The sequence below is a fragment of the Podarcis liolepis genome (assembly GCF_965112155.1).
Source record: "Podarcis liolepis genome assembly, chromosome: 9".
Taxonomy (NCBI): domain Eukaryota; kingdom Metazoa; phylum Chordata; class Lepidosauria; order Squamata; family Lacertidae; genus Podarcis; species Podarcis liolepis.
Window position 1 is genome coordinate 47,135,080 of NC_139564.1, and position 5,807 is coordinate 47,140,886.

Consider the following 5,807-nt stretch of genomic DNA (forward strand, 5'->3'; position numbering starts at 1 on the left):
CAACACACACACACACACAGAGAGAGAGAGAGAGAGAGAGAGAGAGAGAGTCTTTTGAAGACCACAGACATGGCTTGAGTTAATGGCTTGAGTTAATATTTTGAATATATTTTTAATTAAAGGATTCTATGTGCTACAGAATTTAAAAATAAGCAAAAGGAGAGATGCGAATCTTACGTCACATGAAGCACTTTTACAGCCACCATGAGTTTTTTATTCTGTGAAGAGTCACTAAAGGTGGTGTTAGGGTATCTGTGATAGAACGTGATTAACTACATGCCGTCTTCTAATAACCAAGGGTAAAAGAGGAAGATAATATTTCAGCTGGAACCTGAGCATAACATGGCAATAGATAGTGGATTTCGGAAATCTGACAGTGGCTATTTATTGCTTATTCCCAGCTTTTTGCATATTCTGTTTATTGCCATTGTTTTAGTAATAAATTGAACACTTAAAAGAATGAATACTTTCACACCAATCTCTTAATGTATCCTTATTTTCAGGGTTCCAATCTTGACAGGCCATGCTGCAGAAGGCAATTTGTAACTTTGTTCGTTTAACAGCAGTGAAAATAGGGGGATTGTGCAAGAGAGTGATATGATCAGAAGTCAACTAGATGTTGTTTGTGAGAGCCTTTTACCCCTCTCTCAAAAATCAGAGAGAAAACTAATTAATTTTCCAGCACCAAATGCCTGTGGCCAAAATTGCACAAATTATGTTTGGAGCTTTAAAAGTTACTGCAGTTTTAGCCAGCTGCCTTGTGGAATGTTTTATAAATCTTGTACTCATGAATTGTAGAATTTGCCCTTTTAACACCGTTTCATTTTTCCTCATCAACTTTTAGAAACTTTCATGCACCTTCAGTGGTCCTCTAGCCTGTGAAGTTCTTCAAAAAGGTTAATGAAAAGGAAGATAAAGGTGACTCGGTAGACATAATTTAAGTGATTTTGTAAAACTTTGATAAGGTCTTTGTAGGAGAAGGCAAATAAATAACACTGGTCTTCAGTCCACTCCAAGTTATCATATATTTTAAAAAGTGGATGCTGATAGGAAGAAAGTGTTAGTGCACAGATAATCCTGTAGTATGTCCTGGGGTTAATGTTATCTGCAATGGTAAACTTGAAGTCAGAGTTCAGAAACAATTTCCCTTGAACCAATGATTAATTTTAACTTCAGCAAATCATTTTACAACTTGCACTCTTAACTTTATACATGATGAAGATTGAAAGTCAGGTGTAACCAATGAAGCCATTATTGGTTGCTTTAAAAAAAAGAAAATTTTTAAAAAAGAGTTACTGGTATCTCCATTGTGTGCTGAAAACTGCTCACAAATCAACATGGAATAACCAGACCACTTTGCTATATGGACAGTTATATACTTAGTTTGATTTTGCATGCCTTGCACCTACCCCACATCATGAGGAATTTATGAGAGATGGGGAATTCCCTCCACACTTTGTATGTTTAAAAAGATTCACTGATACTAACCATGCTTGAAATATATATATTTTAAAAAATATATTGTCCAGTTGCCCCTTAGAGACCAACTACGTTTGTTCTTGGTATAAGCTTTCGTGTGCATGCACGCTTCTTCAGGTATCTTAGTTGGTCTCTAAGGGACTACTGGACAATTTTTTATATTATATATATATATATATTTGACTGCGTCAGACCAACACGACTACCTACCTGAATCACTAAACATGCTTGTTTATGAAATCATGTCCTCCCTAAAAGAGGGCATGTGTTGCGGTGAGACCTGGAGACCGACCACCTGAGTTGTGGGTGGGTAAGATTGGTCAGCCACAACACCTGATTGGTAGATCCCTCAATGTTGGGTTCAATCTGGCCAATGGGGCACAGTCTAAACAGATTGAGGGACCTATATATACCCATGCAAATGACCCAGAGTTTCCTCTTTCGGTTCGTGCATTCAGAACACCCACCCACCTCTCCCTACTTTTAGGGCATTTTGCGATTGACCTTGCTATGACATCGTGTGTCATCTGTCATTGGGACAGGGGCACGGCATGAATTTCCCCACTTGGCTGATTGGCTGTTGCCATTTGGGTTTCGCCTACCACGTAGCAAATCGTCACAACTTGTAAGGTTGTGGATAGGCACTGGTTCAGGTGATAGGGATGGGAGAACGGTCTCGCCATACCTATGTGAAGGGTATTCTGTTAAAGGAATCCAGGGACTCAACTGGTTTTGTCAACCCCTGAGAGGGGGTTGTGTCCGTGCCTGAGTCCAGGGGGGCATCTGGTGGGTGAACATAGTCTGTTCCCGGCTTTTTGCCTACCCAGGTGTTCACCCTTGGCTGACCCATGCTGGTGCCCTGGGTCAACGCTGCCTGCAAGGGTGCAAGGAGCTGGCTGAACCAGAGCCTATGCAACCACTCACCTTCTGTAATCAATAAAGTTGTGGCCTAAATTCTGCCAAAAACCAAAACTAAAATTTGAGTCAAGTGTGTCTTCATTTAGGGGGGAGGTCTCTGGGTCTGAACATGCAAAAGCAAAGACTGTTGTAGTGATCCATAAGGTGGGGACAAACATTGGGCAAAGCTTTTGAGTTCTCAAAAATGCTTAATTAGACTGGATGTGACACAAAGCAGTGGGAAATGATGCGGGGGGGAGGCAAAAAAGAGCAAATGTTAAACTGAGTGTTATAGCCATGAGACCCACTGTCAGGGAACTGACATCGGAGCAGAGTGGAGAGGCTAGGCTCCCAGATTCTGCCGGAGAGGGAACCAGTAAGGGGAGAGAGAGAATGTCCGCTGGGGAAAGAAGTCCAGGTGACACCAGGAAGAAGGGAGAGGCAGAGAGCACTTCGGAGGGGAGGCTCCGAGACTCTTCCAGTGAAGTCAGTGAGGAGAGTGGAGGACCACCGCTTGGCACGCCCACTCTGCGCAGAAGGCTTCCGCGCAGAGAGGCGAGGAGGAGGTTGTCCGTTAAGGAATTCTTATTCTGGAGGAAATTTAGGAGACACCCACTGACGGATTCTACCAGCGACTAAGGCAGCCGCGCAAAAGGGCTGCTCAGCCAGGGGAAGACACAACCACCCCCTAAGCAGTTGGAACAGCTGGAGGTTTACACACAAGCAACCCCAATTCCCATGATACCCACATTTAGACTAAGAAACTGTTCACAATCATGTTTAACATACTAAAACATGCAAAATTTCTCAGGGATACAGTCCTTTGTCCATAATACAGCCAGGCATTGCAAGCTGGACACTTGCTCACTCACACATTAATAATTGTATTTGTATGCTGCTTTCCACAAAAAGAAGCATGCTCAAAGCAGCTTACAACAAAGAAAAATGGAATACATCTCAAAATCAACCATCAGAATAACATCATAATAGCAAATATGACAACATACAAAAACAACATTTCAGTACTATAAATATAATAATGTGATATTAACAGAACCTCCAGGCAATAGCAAAAATAACAAGGGAGCTAGACATTTTCACCTTAGTCCTAGAAACATCCCTCCCTTCATGTTGATCCCAGTCCTTCTCCTGCAGCAACTTGCAAGGCTTCCAAAGGCAGAGTGGGCTTGCTGGAAACATCCCTGCCATGATGTTGCAGCTTAGTATCACCCAAATTCATAGGCCAAATCAGATGGCTATGAATTTCATTGCTACTTTGTACTGATTTCTGATCACAGCCATTTTGAGGGGTAAAATTAGCCCTTGGTGGATACACAATCAAGAGCGTACCAAACTAAACAATTATGATAATAAAAACCATTTCAAGATTTCAGTTTCTTTCAGTAATGCATAGATAAGCATTATCCCAGCTGAATAGAAACACGTGTTCCCTGCCGTAATCCCCTATAGCAACAGTAGTCCTTTGACCATGTATGGAGTTTTGCTAAAGGTATCAGCCCTCCCCATCATTACATCACCATACCCACTTAGCTTAACTATGTCTGAGAAGTCTGTAAGATGAGGTGGCACATGGGGACAGAAACCGCAAAGGAGAAGTGAAAATTCTATTTTGCAGTGGTGAAGCACCAGAGAACTGGGAGTCCATGATACGTGGGTATCTTATGTCCCTTGTTCTGTAATGTCCCAAGACCTTTCTGATTGTGCAGTGTTGAAAGAGGACCACCTTGTGCCCGAAAAATATGCTTGTCCTGTCCGTTTATGACATTGTCTTGTATTCAACTCAGCACATTGGTTGAGCCATGCAATATTCCACAATGTTCCTGAGACCTTAGCAGTCAGCAATGTACACGAAAGGTATTTGTGCTCGCCACAAGGTGGAATAATACCTGTCAGCAGGTTTCTTCTGTTGAACACATCACTTTGCAGCATATAATCACGTTGGAGACAGCTACAAACACAGCTGAAATTCAAATGTGCTCAGTATGGCTAAGCTAAGAAACATCTTGATAGAAGAAGAAAGCAGTAAGCCAGCAAAACCTACCATGTAGAACTTGATAGTGAAAAGTTTGGCAGATGGCAATTACAAATGCCAGATGGATTTAAAAAAAGAAAAAAGAATAGCTGTGCAACAGATGTGGTAATCAACACTGGTAAAAATAAGCTAAACTTATGTTCATAGTTGTACTGTATGCTTGCAGGATCCTTTGATGAAATCATTTCTGAGTTAAACTGGCAAATTCAAGAAAAGTCCAGGTTATCTATAGGTTAGAGACAGGAATGGCCTTGCCATTAGGTGGTTGACTCAGGCAGCTGATTTTGTGACAGGACCGGAAATTGGTACTTTCAGGATTATTGTAATAATATTCCTGGGGAATAATTTTCTGTCTCAAGTGTCTAGGATGAGCAAATCTGTCAATTTCAGTTACTGTCAGCTTCTCTTCCTTTCCAGTTTCCAGTTCTCCACATTTCCACACCACAAAGGGCCAGCCAAGAGGCAAAGTCAGAGGAGTCCATGGTCAGGTTTGGCATAGACAGGCAATCCAGCAGCAGCAGGAAGGGCACAGAGCTGGTACACAGACGTTGTTCCAGCAGCTCTTCCAGCCCACCACTGGGATATTTTAACTGGAACTGCTGGAACCACATCTGAACCTCAGCTGACTCCTATCAACTCCCTTTTCTCTAGAGGTCTCCTTGATATGAGCATCTGACTGCTGAGGACACCTGAACTCCTGAGGAGTCCTTGCCTATAGTCAGGCCCTTCTCTGGATGTGCTGGGTTTCCACCTGGCATTTAGTATGCCACCTTTTCCTCAGGCTAGGGACTTATTTGGCCTCAATGTCAGAGACTGAAGTCATGCTGGGCATAAATGGTCCTCCTTGGCCTCAGTTCAGGATCCTGGCTCCTCACTCCCAGATGGACTTCCTCAGCTGGGACCAGACACTCACCCACAGTTTGGTTATTGGTTTGATCCCATACCTTGTTCCCACTATGTAGATCGGTTTTGTGTTTAGATAAATGTGGCCCAATTTACCCAAACTTTGGGGCCTTGTCACTTTATTTCCCCTGTGTGTCCAGCTTGATAATTACTGTTAATATCTTTATCATCGCCATTATTTTCAGTGTTGTAGTGGTGTTTGACAGATTCCTAAGAGGGAGCAAGGAAGTCCAGAAAACGTCTAAAATGTTTTCCAAATACACAGCTCTTAGTCTGGTCTAGTCTAGTCTCAAATACTCTTGTGTGCTGATAAAAAGTACTGGAGAGAAATTATGCAGCCTAAGCAAGAGGTGCAGAAATTAGAATGCAATCTGGAACTGCAAATGTACAGTAATCACTTGATGGAAATAGCAGTGCAAATGAGATTTTCTCAGGATTTTAAAAACTTGAAAATTTTGTCATAATGGACTTGCAC